Below are 27,933 nucleotides of genomic sequence, written 5' to 3'. Positions count from 1 at the left end.
CACAATCCTTTCCATTCACTCCTGTCCTTGGCTTAAGAAGAATCTCATTTAAACACTTCAGGAATATGCATACATCTTACTAAGGACACCCATCTAATCATTTCCTCCATTTTGTAAGTAAGGAAACAACAGAGAGAGGTTAATTCATAAACTCAACATCAGGGACCTACACAATTAAATCTGCAGGGCAGCTCAATGATTACCTGCAGTCCCACATGGGGCTTCTAGACACTTACCCACATGTCAATGGCCCTTTCTGGCATTCTCTGTTCCGTGAAATCGAATGTGATTATTAAAACCACCTGGGAATGTAAAATACTTGCCTCTTTTTCTCTTCTAGTAAGACTAAATGTGAGTGACTGCCAGTTGACTGAGAATTTACTCACTTTAAAAATTCTTGTTTCCATGGCTACTAAGGCTGAATGGTGGATTATGAGCAAAGAACACAACTTCCTAGCCATATTTGGCCATAAAGGATCAGTGTGCTTAACTTCCCTTTGTATGTGAATAGTCTTTAAAAGAGGATTTTCCTTTTTGAAATCATGCATCAAATAAATACTACAATGCCTGATGGACATAGTAGAGATAGTTATTTGAAAAAAAACTAAGCCCTCATGCTATGGGATGGTCTGTATGGCAAATGTGTTGCTCTGATTGGTCAATAATTAAAATACTGATTGACCAGTGCCTAGGCAGGAAGTTTAGGTGGGACTAACAGAGAGGAGAAAAGAAAGAACAGGAAGGCAGAAGGAGTCACTGCCAGCCGCAGCCAGGACAAGCAGAATGTGAAGACACTGGTAAGCCACAGCTACGTGGCAAGGTATAGACTTACGGAAATGGGTTAATTTAAGCTATAAGAACAGTTAGCAAGAAGCCTGCCACAGCCTTACAGTTTGTAAGCAATATAAGTCTCTGTGTTTATTTGGTTGGGTCTGAGCGGCTGTGGGACTGGCAGGTGACAAAGATTTGTCCTGACTGTGGGCCAGATAGGAAAACTCTATCTACATCCTCATCCCCCATTCCTTACCCTCCAGTGTCTGTGTGGTGGAAGATAGAAGTTTCACTTTAGGCAAACTGTCTTCATTGGAGACTTTGAGGCCACCTTACCTTGTAGAAACATCTTAGATAGAGACACAATATATATATTGTCAGTAAAAACAGATTATATGTATATAAAACCATGAGGTATTTTTTTTTGAATAGAAAAATATCCTCCTTTTATCTTTCTGTGTTTTACTTCAAACTGTTACTTTGATGATACTAGTTAGGGTTTCTACTGCTGTGATAAAAACACCATGACCAAATTCAACTTGGAGAGGAAATGGTTCACGTGGCTCACATTGCCACATCATAGTGATTCATCTCAACAGATTAGGGCAGGCACTCAAGGCACAAACCAAAGACAGAAAAAGAATCAAGCAGGAGCCATGGAAAAACACTTCTTACTGAGTTGACCCCCATAGTTTCCTCAGTTTGCATTTTTATATCATCCATTACCAGAGGCCCAGGTTTTGTGCTGCCCACCTTCTGCCAGGACATCCTACATAAGATACTAATCAAGAAAATTACTAACCAAGAAAATGTCCTATAGACTTGACTATAGGCAATTTGATGGAGTGAATCCCTTAATTGAGCTTCTTCTTTTCACGAAACTCCTAAGTTCTGACACACTGATATAAAGCTATGTAAATTTACACAATGGTATTTCTTACTATGGTCACATCTTGAGAACATGCCATATTGTAAGCATACAGTTAAAATTAGCCCAAGTGTGCAAATGAGTGGTAAAAAGAGAAGGAAAGTTTCACTTTCTTTTTAAATCTGATCTCTTTGTACTTCATAATGTATTTGTGGTATAATAACCAATGAAGAAAACCTACACTTTGTGCTACATGGCAGCTTCCAGAACACACTGATACCAAAATCAGAGTGAATTTCTTAGAGTGAGCTGTGGAGATCAATGGGAAGTACATCAACATCCTGTTACAGGAAATGGGAAGACAAGAATGTTTCATAAAAAGCATGGTATAGCCCTACTGTATAAATGTGCATGTTGTTGTTTTTATGTATGTGACAAACAGGGAAGATTCCACAGCCTGCCATCTTAGATAGCAGAATTCTAACAGCATTTGCCAGCAAATGATAACCACAGAGTCCGCTGGAAGTAAATGTGACCTGAAAAGCATCATCCAGATTCTCAGGAGCTTGGCCCAAATGTCAGCTGATGATCTGGGTGTGGTGAACCATAACTTTAATCTCAGCAATGGGAGGGAGAGGCAGCCCAATCTCTGTGAGTTCTAGGTGTGACTTGTCTACATAGTGAGCTCGCAGAAAGCCAGAGGTACTCTAAAACCAGGTCTCATGAAAATAAAGAAAGGAAGAATTTTGCTGACATGCACAACATGCCTTTGTTTGAGACCTCTGCTACAAACCCCAATGGTGATTGTGCTCTCTACTCTTGATCAACTTGAAACACAGTAGAGTTTCTTTGAAAGATGGAACCTCAAATGAGGGATTACCTCCAACAGGCTGGATTAATGATTGCTGTGATATAGACCAGCCTTGCATGATGGTTTCCTCTAACAGAACCCTTAGTTCTGATAGGTTGACCTTCTGAACTTTAATTGTCACTGCTTCGTACACCCATTGTCTTTTGCTTCCAGTGGCTCTCAATATAAGGGAGTGTAAAAAAAAAATACTACTTAGAACACCCCTGTTGATAGGTAAGTCAGAGCTGAAGGTGAAGTTAATAATGTGGTGGCTTATATTTACTGTGTTATCATTAAGGACTAAACTAACAGAAAGAATCCATGAATTGAAAATTGGAGGAATTTATTTTAACTAGGACTTTTATTTTAAATATGAAATGTTATAAAAAAAAAAACTTTAGAGACAACTGAAGGAAACTATCCAGAGTCTGAACCAGTTAGTAAGAATATGTTCCTATTTCTCTAGTTTTCTCCTCATTCCCAGTCATGTTTTATTCTCAATGTTACATTAACAGACTTGAGTTATACTTTTGAAGGCATACCTTACCCTCACAATGTTGAAAATTTACATGGGTATCTGTAATGCCATTATTTAGCCATTTTTTTTCCAAATGCTTGGATTTTATTGCCACCCGAAACTATTCTTTTTCAGGAGGAAAGATAAGTAAAATATGGAAAACCATCTTATCTGCTCCTTCTTAGAAAATAGGAATATTTTTAAATTTCCCAAAACATGTCATCATGAATTTCAGATTGTCCATAAAAAATAGCACCCTTTCATATGATGTGAATTACAGAAATGGAATTTTAGCTATTAACTTCAGCTAAAGTGTCCATATTGACCATTACCTACAGCTTACAATCATTGGTAGCCTTAAAGGAAATTAAGCCAAAAGACATTTTATTTAAATATTTTCAGAATGTGGGAAACAAGTGTAATCTAACTCAAATTAGCACTATTGCTACCGAGGGAAATTAATCTGTTTTTCTTCCTCATAAACCATAGAATAAATTGTTTTGTTACTGTTTCATAATAAACACATGGCTGTATTAATTGTTATGTATATAATGAATTGGTTGGTTGGCTGGTTGGTTGGTTTAGTTAGTTGGTTGGTTGCTTGGTTGGTTTGAATCATAGTCTCACAGTATAACTTTGGAGTGAACTTCACTATGTATATGAGACTGGCCTCAAACTTACAGATATCTGCATGCCTTTTGAATGCGGAGATTAAAAGCATGTATTACTATGCCCCAAGAGTGTAACAGTTTCTCAAAGAATGGAATTTATCATTTTTCAAACTCCTCTGGGAAGGCCTCACCACAAAATCCCCCCATCAGTTCTTGCAGTCTACATGCCCTGCCCCAAAATGCATCTGCCTGAGACCCCAGTAACTTCCTGAGTCAAAGAAACCAAACTGCCAGCTCTCATTGCACCAAGAATAATTCCTGAGACACGAATCAGCCAGCCCTCATTAGACCAAGAGTGGCTTTCTGAGACATAGAATCTGCCACCTCTCACTGTACCAAGAGAGGCTTTCTGAGACACAGAATCTGTCAGCTCTGACTGGACCAAGAGCCCTGATTGGACCAAGAGCAGTTCTGTGAGTCACAGAATCAACTAGCTTGGGTTGAGCCAAGAGCAGTTCCCTGAGATACAGAATCTCCCAGCTCCAATTAGACCAATGGTTAAGTTTGGACCTAGAGGGGCCCCCTGCCACACAGAGACAACAAGCACAGATTGGACCAATAGCAACTGGCTAAGAAACAGGGACTCCTTATACCTATTAGAGGAAGAGATAGGCTGAGGTCAATGCAAAAATACATACAACAAGATAAAGAGCATTACAGCATCACCAGAATCTAGCCATTCTCCAACATCAACACCTGAACATCACAATGTAGAAAAAGCAGAAGACAGCAACTGTAAAAAGAGCTTCATGAAGATTCTAGAGGCTTTTGAAGAAAAATAATGAAAATTTCATTTAGAGAAATGGAGGAAGGACTGAAACTGTTCCCTGAGACAGCACCTGACTGGATTAAGAGGTGAGTCTTTATCCTCATACCCGAACACCCCAGCCCCTAGGCTTTGGGAACAGGGGCACAACCCTGTGTCCCTACACTCCAACCCATTGCAGTTCCAGTTTCAGGCCAGTTGGCAGGCAGACTTCTTGCACACAGGACAGACTACCACCATGCCCCATCAGACCCTGTAACCCAAGTCCCCTTCCCACAATCCCACTCACCTTCTGATATTGCAACTGTTCCCTGAGACAGAGCCTGCCAGCACCCAACTGGACTAAGAGGCCTGTTGGCAGGCAGACATCCTGCAGACAGGTCAGATTACCACCATCTACCACATGGTAAGACTGCAGCTACTCCCTGAGACAGAGTCCACTAGGGCCAGTTGGACTAAGAGCTGCTGCCTAAGACAAGAATTCCACCAGGATAGACTAGACCAAGAGATCCTACTGGATCAAGAGTACCAATCAGACCAAGAGAGCGCCCCCCCGCCCCCCCCCCCGACACAGACACCAGTTTCAGCAAGTGGAGAAATAGTTGGGTAGACACCAGGGCAAAAATATAGTCAACAACATAAAAAACCAGTATGGCTCTGTGAGAACCTACATCAGCAAGACCTGAACACCCCAACACAGAAGAAACAGAAACTATCTACCATGAAAATGACTTCAAGAAGATATTAGAAATCTTAAAAGAGGAAATGAAAAAATCCCTTAAAGAAATCGAGGAAAAGTCAAACAAAAAATGGGAAGAAATCAGTAAATATCTTGAAAGCCAATTCAACAAGTGCGGGAAACAGTTCAAGATTTCAAAACTGAAACGAAGTCAATAGAGAAGACACAAACTGAGGTAATGATGGAAGTGGAAAATCTGAGTAAACAAACAGGAACTAATGATGCAAGTATAACCAACAGAATACAAAACATGGAAGAGCAGATCTCTGGCATTGAAGATACGGTAGAAGAAATAGATTCATCAGTCAAAGAAAACACTAAAACCAATGAAGTCATTACCCAAATTGTCCAGGAATTTGTGACACCATGAAAAGACCTAACCTAAGAATAATAGGGATAGAAGAAGGAGAAGAACACCAACTCAAAGGCACAGAAAATATATTCAACAAAATCATAGAAGAAAACTTTCCCAACCTAAAGAAGGAAATGCCTATACAAATACAAGAAGGTTTTTGAACACCAAATAGACTAGATAAAAAAAAGTCCCTGGCCACATAATAATCAAACCACTAAACATACAGAATAAAGAAAAATTATTAAGAGCTACAAAGGAAAAACGCCAAGTATCATATAAAGGTAGACCCATCAGAATAACACCTGACTTCTCAATGGAGACTCTAAAAGCCAGAAGGTCCTGGTCAAATGTTATGCAGATACTACGAGATCATGGATGCCAACCCAGACTATTATACCCAGCAAAACTCTCAATCAACATAGACAGAGTTAACAAAATATTCCATGATACACCAGATTAAAACAGTATGTCTCCACATATCTAGCCCTACAGAAAGCACTGGAAGGAAAAATCCAACCTAAGGAAGTTAGGTACAACCAGGACAACACAGGCAATAGATAGTCAAATACCAACAAATACCAAAGAAGGGAAACATACAATACTACCACCAAAAAATAATGGGAATTAAAAATAATTGGTCATTAATATCCATTAATATCAATGGTCTCAATTCAACTATAAAAAAACACAGGCTCACAGAATGGATACGAAATCAAGATCCATCCATTTGCTGCATATAAGAAACATACCTTAACTCAAAGTCGGACACACATCAGAATAAAAGGCTGGGAAAAGATATTCCAATCAAATGGACTTAAGAAGCAAGCTGGTGTAGCTATTCTAATATCTAATAAAATAGACTCCAAACTAAAATCAATTAAAAGAGATCAGGAAGGGCTCTATATATTTATCACAGGGAAAAGCTGACAAGATGAAGTCTCAATTCTGAATATTTAATGCCCCAAATACAAGGGAACAGACATTCGTAAAAGAAGCTTTACTAAAGTTCAAACAGCACATCAAACCCCATACACTAGTAGTGGCAGACTTCAACACCCCCCTCTCACCAATGGACAGGTCTGCCAGACAGAAACTTAACAGAGAAATAAGGGAAAAAACAGACATTATGACTCAAATAGACTTAATAGATATCTATAGGATATTCCACCCTAACAAAAAAGAATATACCTTCTTTTCAGCACCCCATGGAACATTCTCCAAAATCGACCACATGCTTGGTCAAAAAGCAAATCTCAACAGATCCAAAAAAATTGAAATAACCTCCTGTGTCTTATCAGACCACCATGGCTTAATGTTACACCTGAACAACAACAAAAATTACAAAAAGCCTACAATCTCATGCAAACTGAATAATGCCCAATTGAATCACCAATGGGTCAAAAAAGAAATAAAGAAAGAAATTAAAGATTTCCTAGAATTCAATGAAAATAATGTACAACATACCCAAACCATGAAAAGACCAAACCTACGAATAATAGGGATAGAAAAAGGAGAAGAATACCAACTCAAAGGCACAGACAATATATTCAACAAGATCATAGAAGAAAACTTTCCTAACGTAAAGAAGGAAATGCCTCTGAAGATAGAAGCCTGTAGAACACCAAACAGACTAGACCCCCAGAAAAGTCCCCTTGCCACATAATAATTAAACAACCAAACATACAGAATAAAGAAAGAATATTAAGAGCAGCAAAGGAAAAAGGCCAAGTGACTTATACAGGCAAACTCATCAGAATAACACCCGATTTCTCAATGGAGACTTTGAAAGCCAGAAGGACCTGGACAGATGTAATGCAGACACTAAGAGACCATGGACGCCAGCCCAGACTAATATACCCAGCAAAACTTTCAATCATCATAGACGGAGTGAACAAGACATTCCAAGTCAAAACCAGATTTAAACAATACTTATCCACAAACCCAGGCCTACAGAAAGAACTAGAAGGAAAATTCCAACCTAAGGAAGTCAGATACACCGTCGAAAACACAGGCAACAGAAAAAGCCACAGCAGTAAACCCCAAAGTAGAGAAGAATACACACACTGCCACCAAAAAGAAAAAAGGAATGAACAATCACTGGTCATTAATATCCCTTAATATCAATGGACTGAATTCACCTATAAAAAGACATAGGCTTACAGAATGGATATGAAAGCAGGGCCCGTCTTTCTGCTGCATACAAATAACACATCTCAAATTCAAAGATAGACACTACCTAAGAATAAAAGGCTCGGAAAAGCCTTTCCAATCAAACGGTCTTAAGAAACAAGCAGGTGTAGCCATCCCGATATCCAGCAAAATAGACTTCAAATGAAAATCAATCAAAAAAGATCAAGAAGGGCATTGCATACTCATCACAGGAAAGATCCACCAAGATGAAGTTTCAATTCTGAACATTTATGCCCCAAATACAAGGGCACCCACACATGTAAAAGAAACATTACTAAACTTAAACCACATATAAAACCCCACACATTAATAGTGGGAGATCTCAACACCCCACTTTCTCCACTGGACAGATCTCCCAAATCAAAACTTAACAGAGAAATAAAGGACTTAACTGATGTCATGACTCAAATGGACCTAATAGATATGTACAGAACATTCCATCCTAACAAAAAAGAATATACCTTCTTCTCAGCACCCCATGGAACCTTCTCTAACATTGATCACATACATGGCCACAAAGCAAATCTCAACAGATACAAAACAATTGGAATAACCTCCTATGTTCTATCAGACCACCATGGTTTAAAGTTAGATTTCAACAACAACCAAAACTACAGAAAACCTACAATCTCATGGAAACTGAATAATGCTCATCTGAATCACCAATGGGTTAAGGAAGAAATAAAGAAATAAATTAAAGCACATACCCAAACTTATGGGACACTATGAAAGCAGTGCTAAGAGGGAAATTCGTAGCACTTAATGCCCACATAAAGAAGTTGGAGAAATCTCACACTAGTGATTTAACAGTACACCTGAAAGCACTAGACAAGAAGGAGCAAAGTCTCCCAGGAAGAATAGACCCCAGGAAATTATCAAAGTGAGAGGTGAAATCAATAAAATAGAAACAAAGAGAACAATACCAAAAATTAATGAAACAAAGAGTTGGTTCTTTGAGAAAATCAACAAGATGGACAAGCCCTTTTCCAAACTAACCAAAAGACAGTGAGAGAGAATCCAAAAGAACAAAATCAGAAATCAAAAGGGAGATATAACAACAGACATTGAGGAAATCCAGAGAATCATCAGGTCATATTTCAAAAACCTCTACTCCACAAAACTGGAAAACCTAAAAAAAAATGGATGATTTTCTGGATAGGTACCACATACCTAAGTTAAATCAAGACCAGATAAACTGTTTAAATAGACCAATAATCCCTAAGGAAATAGAAACAGTCATTAATAGTCTCCTAAACAACAACAAAAAAAGCCCAGGACCAGATGGTTTCAGCACATAATTCTACCAGATCTTCAAAGAAGAGTTAATGTCAATACTCTCTCAATTGTTCCACACAATAGAAACATAAGGAACATTACCAAACTCCTTCTATCAGGCTACAATTACCTTGATTCCTAAACCAAGCAAGGATACAACAAAGAAAGAAAACTACAGACCGATCTCCCTCATGAACATTGATGCAAAAATACTCAATAAAATACTGGCAAACAGACTCCAAGAACACATCAAAACAATTATCCACCATGATTAAGTAGGCTTCATCCCAGGGATGCAAGGGTGGTTCAACATAAGAAAGTCCATCAATGTAATACACCATATAAACAAAGTGAAAGAAAAAAAAACCATATGATCATCTCACTAGATGCAGAAAAGTCATTTGACAAAATCCAACACCCCTTCATGATAAAGGTTTTGCAGTGATCAGGAATACAGGGAACATACCTAAATTTAATAAAGGCAATTTACAGCAAGCCAACAGCCTACATCAAATTAAATGGAGAGAAACAAAAAGCAATTCCACTAAAATCAGGAACAAGGCAAGGCTGTCCACTCTCTCCATACTTATTCAATATAGTACTTGAAGTTCTAGCCAGAGCAGTAAGACAAATTAAGGAGAATAAGGGGATACAAATTGGAAAGGAAGAAGTCAAGCTTTCCCTATTTGCAGATGACATGATAGTATATTGAGTGACCCCAAAGATTCCACCAAGGAACTGATACAGCTTATTAACACCTTCAGCAACATAGTAGGATACAAGATGAACTCAAAAAAATCAGTAGCCCTCTTTTATACAATTGACAAAGAAGCTGAGAAGGAAATCAAAGATACATCACCCTTTATAATAGTCATAAATGACATAAAATACCTTGGGGTAACACTAACCAAGCAAGTGAAGGACCTATATGACAAGAACTTTAAGTCCCTGAAAAAAGACATTGAAGAAGATGTCAGAAAATGGATAGATCTCCCATGCTCATGGATAGGCAGGGTTAACATAGTAAAAATGGCAATCTTACCAAAAGCAATCTACAGATTCAATGCAATCCCCATCAAAATACCAACAGAATTCTTCACAGACCTGGAAAGAATAATACTCAACTTCATATGGAAAAACAAAAAACCCAGGATAGCCAAAAGAATCCTGTACAATAAAACAACCTCTGGAGGCTTCACAATCCCTGACTTCAAGCTCTACTATAGAGCTACAGTAATAAAAACATCTTGGTATTGTCATAAAAACTGAACATGGACCAAAGGAATCAAATTGAAGACCCTGGCATTTACCCACACACCGATGAACATATAATTTTTGACAAAGAAGCCAAAAGTGTACAATGGAAAAAAGAAAGCATCTTCAACAAATGGTGCTGGCATAAATGGATATCAATGTGTAGAAGGCTGCAAATAGATCCATATCTGTCACTGTGCACAAAACTTAAGTCCAAGTGGATCAAGGACCTCAACATAAATCCAGCTACTCTGAACCTGCTAGAGGAGAAAGTAGGAAGTAGTCTTGAACGCATTGGCATAGGAGATCACTTCCTAAATATAACACCAGTAGCGCAGACACTGAGACAAACAATCAATAATTGAGGCCTCTTGAAACTGAGAAGCTTTTGTAGAGCAAAGGATATGGTCAACAAGGCAAAGTGACAGCCTACAGAATAGGAAAAGGTCTTCACCAACTCCACATCTGACAGAGGACTGAAATCTAGAATATATATATTCTAGATTTCATATATATATTTCATATATACATGTCTTCCCATTTCCTATAACAGGATGTTTATGCACTTCCCATTGTTCTCCACAGCTCACTCTAAGAAATTCACCCTGATTTTGGTATTCTGGAAGCTGCCATGTAGCACAAAGTGTAGGTTTTTTCATTGGTTATTATACCACAGATACATTATGAAGTACAAAGAGATCAGGATTAAAAAGAAAGTCAAAGTTTCCTTCTCTTTTTTACACTCATTTACACACTTTGGATATTTTTAGCTATATACTTACAGTATGGTATGTTCTCAAGATGTGACCATAGTAAGAAATAACATTGTGTAAATTTACATAGTTTATATGAGTTTGTAAGAACTTAAGAGTTACCTGGAAAGAAGAAGCTCAATTAAGGGATTCTCCCCATGGAATTGCCTATAGTCAAGTCTATAGGACATTTTCTTGGTTAGTAATTTTCTTGATTGGTATCTTATGTAGGAGGTCCAGGCAGAAGGTGGGCAGTACAAAACCTGGGCCTTCTGGCAATGGATGATATAAAAATGCAAATTGAGCAAGCTATGGGGGTCAACTCATAAGAAGTGTTTTTCCATGGCTCCTGCTTGATTCTTTTTCTGTCTTTGGTTTGCGCCTTGAGTGCCTGTCCTAATCTGTTGAGATGATGCACTATGATGTGGCAATGTGAGCCACGTGAACCATTTCCTCTCCAAGTTGAATTTGGTCATGGTGTTTTTTCATCACAGCAGTAGAAACCCTAAGTAGTATCATCAGAGTAACAGTTTGAAGTAAAACACAGAAAGACAAAAGGAGGGTATTTTTCTATTCAAAACAAAATACCCCATATATATATATAATCTGTTATTACTGACAGTATATAATTTTTGCCTCTATCGAAGATGTTTCTAGAAGGTAAGATGGTCTCAAAGTCTCCAACGAAGACACTTTCCTCAAAGTGAAATGTCTATCCTTCCACCACACAGAAAATGGAGGGCAAGGAATGAGGTATGAGAGCTTTTTTTTTTTTTCAAATACCTGTCTGTGCTTTGCCCATCAGTCATGGTAGTACTTATTTGATGCATGGGTTTCAAAAAGGAAAATCCTCTTTTATAGACTATTCACATACAAAGGGAAGTTAAGCACACTGGTCCTTTATGGCCAAATATGGCTAGGAAGTTGTGTTCTTTGCTCATAATCCACCATTCAGCCTTAGTAGCCATGGAAACAAGAATTTTTAAAGTGAGTTAATTCTCTGTCAACTGGCAGTCACTAACATTTGGACTCCCTAAAAGTGAAAAAGAGGCAAGTATTTTACATTCCCAGGTGCTTTTATTAATCACATTCAATTTCACAGGACAAAGAATGCCAGAAAGGACTATCAACATGTGGGTAAGTGAGTGTAAACGCTGCTGAATATCATGTGTCTGGAAGCCCCATGTGGGAAAGCAGGTAATCATTGAGCTGCCCTGCAGTGAGATGTACGAATACTCCTGAAGTGTTTACATGAGGTTCTTCTTAAGCCAAGGACAGGAGTGAATGGAAAGGATTGTGGGATCAAGGGGTTGGAGAGACATTGCTCTGAGCTCAAATGTCTGCCTCATAGAATTTCTTTTTCTGAAGGTTTTTCCATTCTTCTTCTAACTGGAGATATGGGCATTTACTGTTACTGGGAAGAACGTCTGTGATCCTGCCACCTTCTAAATGAATCTTCTTATCGATAATACACAAAGGTATAAAAACTTTATGTTATATATGGGAGCTTTCAAATATGGTCTTTATGAATCACACACATCTACTCTACGTGTTTCAAACACAGGAAGAAACAGATACTGCCAAGCTAGCTCATTTTTTTTCTGGAACAACAACAATCTTCATTGTGTTCTCAGTACTGCTTCAAAGCACACTGTTCTTGGAGTCCATTGCCTCCGGCCTGCCTTGGAAAGGAAGATGATGTGGGCAGGGTGTTACCCAAGCCACCATGAATTGTGAACTCATCTTGCTGATGAAACTTCCCAAGTAGAACAGCTACTGCCTTCACTCAGTCAGGAAGCACATTCTACAGAGATTTTAGAGCGGGGGGGGGGGGTAACTGTTAGGAATATTTCCTGGCAAGGAGACCCAGTGAGTAGGCCCCTTCAACCTTCTGCATGCACAGTTAGCAGTGACATTATCCACATGCCTAGTGAGTAAATGACTCACCTCCTTCCTTTATGCTAAATGATGTAGTATTACCCCTCAGTGTGTAATTTTTCTCCTTTTCATCCTAAGATTGTAATTGATAAAAGGTGCAAAGGAGTTAGCTCAAAGTTACAATACAGAGTGTAAATTATCTGTGAAAGAAGATATTTGTTCACACAAAATATGTCAGGATTCTTTTTGTTTCACTTAAATGAAGGTAATTATCTAAAGATGAAATTTTAAGTAAGAGATGGGCTATAATGGGAAATATCCACTTTTATGGATTTATATGATTTTATGTGTTAATTATCCATTTCCCCTATTCCTCTGACTCACTCTCTGGACAATTTTACACATAGATGTTGGTTTACAGATACTAAAGAAGAATTCAGGGTTTTGTGCATGTTAGATAATCACTTTACCACTGAGCTCTATCTGTTGACGGGCATAGTCTTTCTGGTTTCAATTATAAAATAAGTATAGCTTTCTTTATAGAAGTGTATATTTCTCAAAAATGCACAAAGAGGAATAGCATTGTACACTATCATTTATGAGGTGTATCACTTATGTACAGATCTCTTTTTATAAACATATATGTATACACAAATTTATGTCAAGTGTGTTATTATTTTTACATAAATCAGTTTAGTATGTAAATTATTTTCATTTTCTTATGTTCTTTCATAGATGATTTTAGTTTGTAGTAGTCATGAAATGTTATAGTACTATATTTTAAAAATGACAGTTAATTGAGCATTCCTCTGCTTTTTCCTCTCTTTATGGTCTTAAAATATTTACAAATTGCAAATACAGGTAAAATAAGCATGACATTACATATGATATTGCAAACTCTCTTCTCATTGTCAGTTCTAAGCATTGAAATTCCTAGTCAACAAATTTGATTATTATTACTCTGTGAGGAATAATAATCTGTACATAGACCACTGAAACATCTCTATGTGACAACAGGGACAAGGTATGAGAGCTCAGTGCTCTCTAAGCCATGACTCCTTCTGTTTTCCTGCCTTCCCTTGTATTCTCACTGACTCTATTCTTCTTTGATGCCTTCTTCAGATTTGCCAACATGAAGGAGTACATCTTCCAGTTCTGTGGCCTGATTTGCAGTACATCAGCTTTGGTGTCTGAAATCATTCTTGCAAACAGCCAGTGCTGGCGCCTGTGGGAGTTTAACAACAAGGTTGTGCAATTTGTGTCAATTTGGACTCTGGGAAGCTTATTGCACTCAGGACTTTAACATCTCTGGGTCTCTGACCAGGATGTTGGTTCACACCCCTATCAATTCAACCTGGAACAAGTCATCAGAATTTCAGTATTTACAAGTCCTGATAGCGTGGGCCATTTTGATGAAAATCCTAGTCCTGATGTTCACTTCAGTGGCCATTAAGCTCAGCTGTATGGGAGACCCATTCATTGAGATCCAGCTGTTTTGCTACAAGATGTCTGCCATAATTTTGGCTGTGAGCAGCCTTTTCACGCTTGTTACTGTGACCTTGAACCACCTGGTAGACATCTATGGGCAAACCACTCTTGACGTTTCACCTGACTTTCCCGTTAAAAAGGAGGACATTATAAAGAAACACTGCACAAATGTGTTCCCAATGGGTGTCCTGACAGCCACGATGTCACTCTTTGGCGTGATTTTGTTTCTCTGTGAGATGATCTCTTTGACAGTACAGAGTCAGGTGAAGGCCCAGTGTGCTTCCAAACTGGCTGAGCAAAAGGTCTGAAGTGAGGGTTCTGGCATTTTAACATCTGCCAGGAGAACCCTATAAGAAATTGCCCGTTTGTACACAGTACTGTGTAATCACCAATTCATTCTATATAAAATATCAACTTGATTTCTGGGAGTGTGTCTAAGTTTTATTCCTTCCTTGCTGTCAAACACATTCCATTCTTTAAATGTTTTCACATTCTAAACTGCAGGTCGTGATCCCATTCGACTGTGCCAACAAGCAATAGCAAGAAAGAGTACAGGATAAAGGCATGTTTTCTAAGTAAACCTAGTGAATCCCATGGGAAATATGGTTTGCAAGTAAACAGATACCTCAACACACAAAAAGAAACCCCATTCTTGTGTGGAGACACTTAAGTATTCATATCTCTGAAAGGTAGAGCAGGAAGTTTTAGCCTTGGCACTGCTGGTAGTGTGGGATGCTCTCTTGGAGAAAGAAGGCAATGCTGTTCACGGAGTATGCCAGTGCCATCTGTCGTCTGTCTCTATTAGAAGGCAGTAGCCATCTCCTGTTTACCCAGTTGTGAATAAATGCCACAAATGCCCAGGCATTTCCAGTGTGCTCTGATGGTCCATGTGGTGTGTAGCATAGGGCCATTCTAATCTATCAGCCATCCTTCAGGACCTTAAAAATATCCTGGTTTTCTTTCCGGGAACATTAGTCCCTATTCTTTAATCATGTCAGCTTTCTGAGTGTGTGTTATACTGTGTGAATACTTTGTCTCAGTGGATCTACATCAGTGGTTCTCAACCTGTGGCTTGCGGCCCCTTTTCGGGGTTGAATGACCCTTTCACAGCGATTGCCTAAGACCATTGGACAACACAGATATTTACATTATGATTAATAACAATAGAAAATTGCACTTATGAAGTAGTAATGAAAATAATTTTATGGTTGGGGGTCACTGCAACATGGGGAAGTGTATTAGAGGGTCGCAGCATTAGGAAGTTTGAGAACAATTGACCTAGATCTACCATCTCCATCACCACCACCCACCATATCACATACCTGATTCATTTCTCTGACAAAATACATAACATGAGCAAGTAAAGGAAGGAAAGTTTATACTGGCTCTTAATTTGAGGAAATACATGTCATGACTGAGAGATCATGGGGGCAAGTGTCCCAAGTTGCTTGCTACATTGCATTAGTAGTTAGGGAGCAGGGAGAGTCGTTAGAGCACTGCAGATGCTCACCCAGCTCTCTCCTTGTTATGCAGCCAGGAACCTCAGTCCAAGGAATGATGCTACTCTATTTCAGATGGTTCATCACAGCCCAATCAACCTTACCTTAACCTCTTTGAGACATTACCATAGGCTTCTGTATTTCTTGATTTTAGATCCTGTTCACTCAACATTCAATATTAACCATTCCTAATCCTCTTCTTGACGATTTTATGGTCGAAATATATCCCTGGGCGGAGCCTTTCTTTCACTTATTTGATAGATTTCTTTTTGCTTCTACAAATTAAACAGCCATTTAGTATCTTCTTATCTATATCATGTCTGGAAGTACCATGATGGGTTAGCCAGCACCAAAGGTCCAGACCAATCATGCCACCCTAAAATTCACCTTTCCTTTGCTGACAATTATGGTTCAGGCAGTTATGAACATTGCTTTGGCTATACTGCCCAATACAATATGTACAATCACTTCGCCTTTGGCAATTCAGTACTGCTGCCTGGTCCTATCAACTCTGGTGCCCAAAAACCCATTACATTTAATTCATCCAACTGAGCAGCAGAGTCTCCAACCATAACTGTTTGGCATAAGAAAAATAAAGACAACAAACTTCAAATGTGCTAGTGCCCCCTCACAATTTTGCATTATATAGGATTAGTGAAAGTCAGTTGCCAGCCAGCAGGAAGGGCTCCTGCAGGAAGGCTCCCAATTCACCAAGACCCATCAGCAGACCCTGAAATCTAACACCCTGCCTTCATATCCATCTTCCTGAGACCCCAGCCACTTCCTGAGGCTTAGAAACCAACACCCAGCTCTCACTGGGTTTAGTGAGAGAGCTCTCATTAGTCAAAGAGCTGTCATTGGACCAAGAGTAACTTCAGGAGACAGGGAATCTGCCAGCCCTCATTAGACCAAGAGTGGCTTTCTGAGAAGTAGTATCTGCCACCTCTCATGGGACCAAGAGAGACTTCCTGAAAAACAGACTCTATTAGCTCTGACTGGATCAAGAGCCCTGGTAAGACCAAGAATGGATCCACAAGTCACAGAATCAACTAGTTTGGGTCAATCCAAGAGCAGCTCCCTAAGACATAGAATCTGCCTGTTCCAATTAGGCTAAGAGCTAAGATTAGACCCAGAAGGGCCCCCTGAGAAACAGACACAACAAGCACAGAGGGGACCAACAGCAACTCGCTCAGACACAGGTACCTATTATACCTATTAGAGGAGGAGAAGGGCAGACGTCAAAACAGAAGTACATAAAACACACAAAGAGCAATACAGCATCACCAGAACCTAACCCTCCTCCAACAGCAAGACCTGAATATCACAAGGTAGAAGAAGCAGAAGAAAGCAAACTTAAGAACAGCATCATGAAGATGATAAAGGCCTTTCAAGAAAAAAAAATGAAAACTGAAATTGAGGAAAAGACAAACAAAAAAGTGGAAAAAATCAATAAAGAAATTGAAAAAAAAAGACAAACAAAAATTGGAAGAAATCTATGAAGAAATAGAGGAAAAGACAGGTAAAAATTGTAAGAAAGCAATAAATTTCTTAAAGAAAACCATGAAAAGGCAATTAAACAGGTGAGCGAAACAGTTGAAGACCTGAAAAGGAAAATAGAAACAATTGTGTGAAGAAGACACAAACAGAGGGAAAGCTGGAAATAGAAAATTTGAGTAAATGAACAGGAAACACAGATGAAAGCATAACCAACAGAATACAAGAGATGGAAGAGAGGATTTCTGGTGTAGAGGATACAATAAAAGAAATGGATTCATCAGTCAAAGAAAATAACAAAGCCAAAAAAGTCTTTACACAAAATGTCCAAGACATCTGGGATACCATGAAAACACCAAAGCTAAGAATAATAAGGATAGAGGAAGGAGAAGAATACCAACTCAAAGGCACAGAAAATATATTCAACAAGATCACAGAAGAAAACTTTCCCAAATTAAAATAGGAAATACCTATGAAGATACAAGAAGTCTATAGAACAACAAAGAGAATAGACCCCTCCCCCCTTAAAAAAAAGTCCCCTGGCACCATAATAATTAAACTACTAAACATAAAGAATAAAGAAAGAATAATAAGAGCAGCAAAGGAAAAAGGCCAAGTGACTTATAAAAGCAAACCCATCAGAAAGCCAGAAGGACCTGGACAGATGTAATGCAGACACTAAGAGACCATGGATGCCAGCCTAGACTGATATACCCAGCAAAATTTGCAATCATCATAGACAGAGTGAACAAGTCATTCCAAGACAAAACAAGATTTAAACAATACCTATCCACAAGTCCAGCCCTACAGAAAATTCCAACCTAAGGAAGTCAGATAAATCCATGAAAAAACAGGCAATAGATAACACCGCAGCAGTAAACCCCAAAGAAGAGAAGTACACACATACACACTACCACCAAAAGATAACAGGAGCTAAGAATCATTAGTCATTAATATCGTTAATATCAATGGACTTAATTCACCCATAAAAAGACACAGGCTGACAGAATGGACATGAAAGCAGGACTCATCTTTCTGCTGCATACAAGAAACACATCTCAATTTCAAAGTTAGACACAACCTCAGAATAAAAGGGTGTGGAAAGTCTTTCCAATCAAATGGTCTTTTTTTCTTTATTAAGATATTTTCTACTCACTCCACATGCTATCCACAGACCACCCCTCCTCCCTTCTCACATCCCCCAGTCCTCTTTTCCAAGCCACCTCGCATCCCCACTTCCCCCAAATTGAATTCTCCTATGGGGAGTCAGTAGAGTCCAGCACATTGAGCCTAGGCAGGTCCAAGCCCTTCCCACTGCACTAAGGCTGTGCAAAGTGTCACACCACAGGACCGGGTTCCAGAAGCCTGCCCATAGACCAGGGACCGGTCCCCATCTCCCTGCCTTGGTCCCACCCAAACAGTTTGAGCCAAACAACTGTCTTCCATATCCAGAGGGTCTAGTCAAGTCCCATGGGGGCTCCACAGCCACCAGTCCACAGTTCATGGGCTTCCACTGGTGTGGCCAGTCATCTCTGCATGTCCTCCCATCGTGATCTCGATGTCCCTCACCTGCAGTATCTTTTCTCTCTCTCATCAACTGGATTCCCTGGGCTCAGCCTGGTGCCTGGCTGTGGATCTCTGTATCTGCCTCCATCAGTCACTAGACAAAGGCTCTATGATGACACCTACGTTATGCAAACACTCTGGAAATCAGAATGATGGTTTCTCAGAAAATTGGGAATAAGTCTTCCTAAAGACCCAGTTATACCACTCTTGGGCATGTACCCAAGGAATGCTCAATCATACCACAAGGACACATGCTCAACTATGTTCATATTAGCATTATTCGTAATAGCAAGAACCTGGAAACAACCTAGATGCCTATCAACTGAAGAATGGGTAAAGATATTATGGCACATATACACAATGGAGTACTACTCAGCTGTAGATGTAACCAATCGTCTTATTAAAATAAGAAACACAGAGCCAATGTAAAAGAGAAAGCCGAGAGGTCAGAGCTCAGAGATAAAATCTTACCTCCTACAGTGCTCCTAGCTTCCCCGAGAGAGAGCTACTTCCTGTTTGTCTGTGTTTAAATAGTCTTTCTGTTCTGCCTTCTCATTGGTTGTAAACCCAACCACACGACTGCCTCATCACTGCCTGTAAGTACCGCCCTCCAGGTCTTAAAGGCGTATGTCTCCAGTACTGGCTGTATCCCTGAACACACAGAAATCTACCTAGCTCTTCTAACCACCACGCTCTTGCTATGGCTCTAATAGCTCTGACCCCAGGGCAACTTTATTTATTAACATAAAATTAAAATCACATTTCAGTACAAACAAAATATCACCATATTTCCCCTTTTCTATTTTAATAAAAAGAAAAAAGGCAAAAGGTTATAACTAACAAAAGAAAAACTATATACAAAAGTACAATAACTATATACAATATATACAAGTAACAAATATCTAAACGATGTCTAGTCCATTTGTATTTGACAAATCAGAGAAAATAATTCCCTTATCTATCCTATTTTAGTAAGTCCAAAATGTATCTAATTCACTTTCTATCCTAATTAATCTTCAACTATAACTAACTAATCTTCAACTCCCTCAGAGACCCAAGAAGGAAATAATATTAGCTAACAAAAATAAAAACAGGAAGTGCACAAAAGCAACTTCCAAAAATTTTGTGAGTTGACAGAAACAGCCAGCTGCCTGGACAGTCACCTGAGGTTTCTTCGCAGTGTTGGGGCATCATCTTCAGCCTATAGGCTTATTGTATCTGACAGACTCATTTGTGAAGTAGGTTGTACACAAGGTCAACAGTTCAACCTCACATTGGGTGAGAGCAGTCCATGTACTAGAAACACCTGAATTCCACTAGTGTCATGTCATGATTCAGAATTTTAATTTCTGGAAATTGTTGATGGTTTTTGAATTCAGCTGTCCATTCTTCTTGGCTGTGTATATATGGCTTCATCTCAGCATCCCTTTCTTCTCCACATCCCTCTATTAAGTGCCAGTCTACTATTGAGAGGCGTGAGCTTTCAGTTGCTGTTCCATTGCACAACAGAAGCCATCGGCCCACTGCCTGTTCAGCTGCCTTCGAAGAAAAGGGCACTGTACCTTTTCCGGATTGTGAAGGCCACTTCAGGGATGGTGCCATATTGTCCTGGCCTCAGAAGATGCCTTCTGATAAAGCCATAACCACACTTGTTTTGGCAGGAATCAGTAGTCCTTTGTTTTGTGTTCTGTCTGTCCATTTTGTCCTGTTGATTCGAGGATACTTTGTTGTCCAGTGGCTAACTTTTGCCACAGTGAAAGTTAACTCCATATGCAGTTTCTTCAATGCCCATATTTTCTCAAGTAGATTGGTACTGCCAGGAGTCGACATGTCTCAAAAAAGAAAAATTTCTAGGTTATTAAAACATTTTAAATGCCATATTCGGTAGATCTCTGAAGGTTTTGAAGATGACCTGTCTAAAATATATCTGCTCAATTTTTAAAACATATCTAATATGACTACAATTTCTATTGTAATGTCTAACTACTTTCATTTCTTTATATCCTAATAGTTGGTAATAATGTAAAGTATTTAAAACTAGTAATTGTCTTTTTCTTTTCTTTTCTTTCTTTCTTTTTTTTTAAAAAAAATCAAGAACCTTAAATCTAATCTCCTTTGCTTAGCCTTTTTCCTAACCCTTGACAACAACTTGTAACCTACCCCCCTAAATAATGAAAATTATCCCAGACCCAAAACCCATTAAAAAGACCAAAAAAAAAAAAAAAAAAACCATCCGCCCCACACCACCTCTTTGGGAATGTGGGCGTCATTCTTAAAATGGCTTCCTGCTGGGTATGGGCGAAGTTATCTTTATCCTGAAAGAAAAATTTTAGGTTAATTGTCAAATTCTAGGAAAGGTAACTATATCCTTCATTATTATCCAGTCTGTGTATAATGCCAAAGTACAGGGTTTATCTCAAGTCCTTATTCAAGTAGTCTTTGAGACTGGATCATCTCAGCTAGTCATCTCAAAATTGTAGTTCAAAGCTGATCTGTAGATGATGTTTGTCAGTTCAGTGATATTATTATTGTCCACGTGGAATTGTTGTTGTTGTGGGGCCCCATCTTCTTCCTGGAGACTTCAGTTGATGTTAGGCCTGGCTGTGATTTCCTGCAGAAAACTGATAAGAGACTCGAACACAAAGACATATATATGCAGCTAATTGAAGCCTTTTTTCTAGAATTAGTTAGTACTCTATATGACCATTCATATCTTAACAAAGTTTAAAATGTATAAATATATATTAATCTTGTAAATTTTGATATAAAATTTATACTTTAAGAAAAGTTTAAAGAATCAGAATAGAATCAAAGAGTTGAGATTAGTAATAGAATAGTCCCTTAATTAATTTGGCTTTTGTCCTGTCCCACAGCAGAAAATGGCTCTTTTATTCTGGCATGATACAGGGAGTTTGTATTTTCCTTTTAACAACATGCTTGAGTTTAAAGAAGGAGAGAGCCATTCTCCAACTCCAAAGTCAGCTTTAAATTTTAATTGAACTGGGACTATTAGAAGACCAATAGTGTTAAATCTTTAGAGAAAAGCAGAAACAAACATTTAAGAAGACATAAAATTTTTTAGATAATATATACCCATACGCCGTTTCACTCTGTTTCCTGGGATAGATGATTTGTCCCTTTTCTTCAGTTGTCTCATTTGTCTTGTGTTCTTCAGATTCCTTAACCATCATTCTCCTAAAAGACAAAAACAAAACCCTTTCTCCAAGACTAATTTTGGGGATGTTCCCTTCTGGTAAGTTATTATCTGATTAAATGAAAAGGCATGTGTTACTGGTACAAGTTAGTTTAAATTGGATGTTCATGCTGGTTGACGAACTATCATCTCCTCTAATTAAGAGGTTTCTCTTGTTCAAATCGAACCTTTATCAATTTTGATGGTACCCACACCTTATCTTCTCCTGTAGAAACAAAAGCAAAACCTCGTCCCCAACGTAATACATACCCTGGTTTCCATTCTGAGGTCAGCACATCCTTAAAGTATATAGGCTGATTTAATTCTGTAGTTTTTTCTATTATCCAATGTCTCTCTGCAGCTGTTGTTCCTTTCTCATTGGCATTCAGAAAATTCAAAGTTAATAGAGCATTATACAGTCTATTTCTGGGGTTTTTTGTTACTCCTTTCTGTTTATTTAGCATATCCTTTAGAGTTCCGTTTGATCTTTCTATAACTGCTTGACCTGTAGGATTATGTGGTATACCTGTAATATGCTTTATTTTGTAATAAGCAAAAAACTGTTTCATTTGAACAGAGACATATGATGGAGCATTGTCAGTTTTGATTTGTGCAGGTATATGCACATGATGGCCATAACTTCTAGCAAATGAGTGATTACAGAATCACCTTTTTCAGAACTCAAAGCAGTTGCCCATTGAAATCCTGAATAAGTATCAATGGTGTGGTGTACATATTTCAATTTTCCAAATTCTTCAAAGTGAAACACGTCCATCTGCCAGATTTCATTCCTCTGAGTACCCTTTGGGTTACATCCTGCTGGTAATGGCGTTTGATTATAGAAGGAACAAGTAGGACATTTCTTTACTATTTCTTTGGCTTGTTGCCAGGTTATGGAAAAATCTTTTTTTAAACCTTTACTATTGACATGATGTTTTTTATGAAATACTGTGGCCTCCAGCACATTTCCTATCAATAATTTATCAATCTTATCATTGCCTTGTGCTAAAGGGCCTGGCAGACCAGTATGAGATCGGATGTGAGTTATATATAAAGGATGACTCCTTTTCCTGATTGTATCTTGTAATTGAATAAATAGTGAAGTTAATTCTGAAGCATCAGGGATAAATTCTGCAGTCTCAATATGTAATACTACTCTTTCAGCATACTGAGAGTCAGTTACTATGTGGAGAGGTTCTGAAAAATCCATTAATACCAACAGAATAGCATACAATTCTGATTTTTGCACTGAATTATAAGGACTTTGAACCACTTTACTTAAATTTTCTGATTTGTAACCTGCCTTTCTTTGTTTGTTGGCATCTGTATAAAATGTACGAACTCCAAATATGGGTTTTTGCCATACAATTAGAGGCAAGATCCAATCAGCTCTCTTTATAAGATCAATTCTGTTGCTTTGGGGATATTTGCTGTTAATTTCTCCCAAAAAAATTACTGCAAGCTCTTTGCCAAGGTTCACTTTCTGTCCATAATTTTTCAATGTCCTCCTTAGTTAAAGGTACAACAATTTCTGCTGGGTCTATTCCTGCTAATTGACGAAGTCTCAATTTTCCTTTCCAAATCAAGTCAGAGATTTTTTCCCCATAAGTTTTTAATTTTTTATTTGGTTTATTTGGTAAGAATATCCATTCCAATATAATATCTTCCCTCTGCATTAATATTCCAGTAGGAGAATGCCTAGAAGGTAAAATAACCAAAATGCAATCCAGCTTTGGATCAATACGATCCACGTGCCCTTCATGTACTTTCTTTTCTACCAAGGCCAATTCTTTCTCAGCTTCAGGTGATAATTCTCTTGGACTATTTAAGTCCTTGTCACCTTCTAAGGTTTTGAACAAATTAGTCAGTTCATCATTTTTGACTCCAACAATAGTTCGTAGCTGAGAAATATCTCCAAATAATCTTTGAAAGTCATTAAGAGTCTGTAGTCTATCTCTCCTAATTTGCACCTTTTGGGGTCTAATTTTTTGTAGCTCTATTTTATATCCTAAATAATTAATAGAATCTCCTCTTTGTATTTTTTCAGGAGCAATTTGTAATCCCCAGCAAGGCAAAATTTTCTTTACTTCTTCAAACATTCTTTCTAAAGTATCTGCATTTGAGTCAGCTAGTAAAATATCATCCATAGAATGATAAATTATAGATTTAGGAAATTTTTTACGTATCACTTCCAATGGCTGTTGTACAAAATATTGGCACAGAGTTGGGCTATTTAACATTCCCTGTGGGAGGACCCTCCATTGAAATCTTTTAACCGGTTGAGAATTATTATAAGTAGGCACTGTGAAAGCAAATCTTTCGTTGTCTTTTTCTTGTAAGGGTATTGAAAAGAAACAGTCTTTTAAATCAATAACTATGAGAGGCCATCCTTTTGGTAACAGAGTAGGCAAAGGAATTCCAGATTGTAGAGAGCCCATCGGCTGAATTACTTTGTTAATTGCTCTAAGGTCTGTCACCATTCTCCATTTACCAGATTTCGTTTTAATAACAAATACAGGAGAATTCCAAGGGCTGGTTGACTGTTCAATATGCTGAGCATTTAACTATTCTTCTACCAGCTCTTCTAAAGCCTGGAGTTTCTCTGTTGTTAAAGGCCATTGCTGAACCCATACAGGCTTGTTTGTTAACTGTTTTAAAGGTAGAGCTGTTGGTATTTTTGGAAGATTATCAGGTGTTGTGCCCTGTTCTTGTATAATATGGATGGCTGGTGACCACTCAAAATAATGCCTTCTAATATTTCTCTCAGAAACATGTGCTAGTTTATGATTTGTTTCTGAGATTGGAGGGATTTTAATCTGAGTATTCCATTGTTGCAACAAGTCTCGACCCCACAGGTTCATAGCTATGTTAGCCACATATGGTTTTAATTTTCCTCTCTGTCCTTCTGGACCTATACATTCCAGCCATCTTGCACTCTGTTTCACCTGAGATAATGTCCCAGTTCCTAACAGTTGAACGTTTACCTCCTGAAGAGGCCAAGCTGGATGCCAAAATTCTGGTGCAATTATGGTAATGTCCATACCTGTGTCTACCAGACCAGACAACAAAACACCATTTATTTTTATCGTTAATTTTGGTCTCTGTTCATTAATAGAAGTTTGCCAAAAAATTTTCTTTATGTTTTCTCCTGAATTTTCTATTCTCTCTGTTTCATCATCCTGACCAGCATGATTTTTTCCAATAGTGATTTGGTTATTTAATCGCTCAGAGCAGGGATTTCCTCTACAGCTGCAGGAAAGGTTTGAACTGGTTTTACTATGGGGGCCTGCATGAGGCCCCTCCGGGAGTTTCCGGAAAACTGAGGCAAAGGATTATCCTGTCTGTCCTTTGTTGATCTACATTCGTTGGTCCAGTGTTTTCCCTTACCACACCTTCTGCATACTCCAGAAGGAAGGGGCATTCTGTTGCCATTGTTCCTTGAAGAAACATGGCTTCTAGGAATGACATGTTTACAGTCCCTTTTCAAATGTCCTTGCTTTCCACATACAAAACATCTAACACTTGTCAAACCTTTTGAAATTACTTCTCCTACCCACATATCATCATGCTCATCAGCCTCAACATTAATTGTTTCTCTAATCCAATCTTCCAAAGGTGCACATCTTGCCTTTAACGGCCTGATTATTCTTTTGCATGCTGCATTCGCATTCTCAAATGCCAAGCTTCAATTATTGCCTTACTAGCTTCTGATTCTGTGACCATTCTGTGTACTGCTGAAGCCAGTCTTTCTAAAAAAATCTGTGAAAAATTCTTTTGGGCCTTGCATAACCTTTGTGAATGACTCAGGTTTTTTTCCTGGTTCCTCAACTCTGTCCCATGCATTCATGGCTGCCATTCGACATAAAATTAGGGTTTGAACATCATATAAACATTGTGTTTGTACTGAAGCATATTGGCCTTCTCCAATAAGCTGATCCTGACAAACTTGTATTCCTTTATCCCTCCATTGTTTTTCTAGGTTTCTAGCTTCCTCCTTAAACCACGGTAGAAACTGAAGTCTCTGGCTGGGTTCCAGAACAGCTTGTGCACGGTCCCGCCAGTCCTGTGCTACAATCCTATTATATGTTGACCAAGAGTTTAACATTTGCTTTACATATGGGGAATGCATGCCATAAGATACTATTGCCTCCTTAAACCTTTTAAAATCCATCAGTTCAATTGGAGCCCAAATATTTTGTGTAGCCATTTGATCAGGCAACTGCTGTACGGTTACAGGATAAATTAAGGGTGACTGTGTGAAAACAGGCTTTCTTTCTGTAACCTTATGATCCAAACTTCAACTAACTTCACTGTTAATTTCTTCTGTCTGAATTTTTACAGGTTTAACAAGTTTTTCTAAAGCTGTCATCCTGGCACTTAAATCGACTATCTTTTTAAATAGTAAAATGAGAATAAGCATGGTGATAAACTGCATAATTCCCATAATACTAATCTTTTCATATAGTTGTTCCATTGTCAGACTGCCTAAAATTTCAAACAAAACCCAATTTTCTTCCAATGTACACAGGAAACACATTTTTTTAAATGTGGAAAAAATTTGTCTTTTAAATAGTTTCCTTTATGACTTATCGAATCTGTGTAGAACAGTAGAAATCTGAGCGAATTTCCAAACAGCCTCCTAGTGTCCTAGGTGTGAATCCAGAGAGAGAGAGAAAGAGAGAGACAGAGAGACAGAGAGAGAGACAGAGACAGAGAGACAGAGAGAAAGCAAGAGAGAAAGCAAAAGCAAAAGTGAAAGTGAAAGCGTAGCCGGCTAAAGCTTAAATCCAGCCACTTGTTCCCTCTTGGGCTGAGTCAAGGCTTGGCTTTACAGGCAGGGGCCCTGTTTAGCAGGGCAGGCCTGAGTTGTTTGTAGTACTGGCTTTAAGCAAGCAGCTCACAGTCCGGCCTGAGGCCAAGCAGACCTGGGCCGGGGCTAAGGAGCTGGCTGCTCCGGCTAGGGAGCCGGTTTCTCGGGCTAGGGAGCCGGCCCCAAGCAGTTTTTAATGGATTCTTGTCACGTTGGGTGCCAGATGTAGATGTAACCAATCGTCTTATTAAAATAAGAAACACAGAGCCAATGTAAAAGAGAAAGCCGAGAGGTCAGAGCTCAGAGATAAAATCTTACCTCCTGCAGTGCTCCTAGCTTCCCCGAGAGAGCTACTTCCTGTTTGTCTGTGTTTAAATAGTCTTTCTGTTCTGCCTTCTCATTGGTTGTAAACCCAACCACACGACTGCCTCATCACTGCCTGTAAGTACCGCCCTCCAGGTCTTAAAGGCGTATGTCTCCAGTACTGGCTGTATCCCTGAACACACAGAAATCTACCTAGCTCTTCTAACCACCACGCTCTTGCTATGGCTCTAATAGCTCTGACCCCAGGGCAACTTTATTTATTAACATAAAATTAAAATCACATTTCAGTACAAATAAAATATCACCATACTCAGCAGTAAAAAAAAATTGATATCATGAAATTTGCAGGCAAATAGATGGAACTATAAAATAGCATTGAGTGAGGTAACCCAGACTCAGAAGGACAAACATAGTATGTACTCACTCATATGTGGATACTAAATGTGAGGGAAGGGATGGCCAGACTGCAACTCACAACTTCAGAGAGGCTAGCTAACAGGAAAAGATCCCAAAAGGGACACATGGATGACCCTGTGAAGGAGAATTGGATGAGATCTACATAAGTGGTCTGGGTGTGGGGAAGTAGCAGAGGGCAAAGAGTGGGGGATGAGAACATAGGGCAATGGGAGGGTCAAGCTGGAACAGGGACAGAGTGGGAGAGCAGGGAGGAAGA

General features: G+C 38.7%; 1 protein-coding gene and 1 pseudogene across 1 annotated transcript in view; both read left to right on the top strand.

The window, feature by feature from the left end:
• The first annotated feature begins 12,374 nt into the window (after positions 1-12,374).
• LOC143270768 (uncharacterized) lies at positions 12,375-14,793 on the top strand (annotated as a pseudogene).
• LOC102915039 (uncharacterized) overlaps positions 12,375-27,933 on the top strand; it is a 28,040-nt gene continuing 12,481 nt past the window's right edge. Inside the window, exon 1 of the mRNA XM_076561845.1 lies at positions 12,375-12,486. The gene's annotated coding sequence lies outside the window, so the exon portion shown is untranslated. The remainder of the gene's footprint in view (positions 12,487-27,933) is intronic.

Source organism: Peromyscus maniculatus, chromosome X (assembly GCF_049852395.1).
Source record: "Peromyscus maniculatus bairdii isolate BWxNUB_F1_BW_parent chromosome X, HU_Pman_BW_mat_3.1, whole genome shotgun sequence".
NCBI lineage: Eukaryota > Metazoa > Chordata > Mammalia > Rodentia > Cricetidae > Peromyscus > Peromyscus maniculatus.
This window is presented reverse-complemented; position numbering and strand designations above follow the sequence as displayed.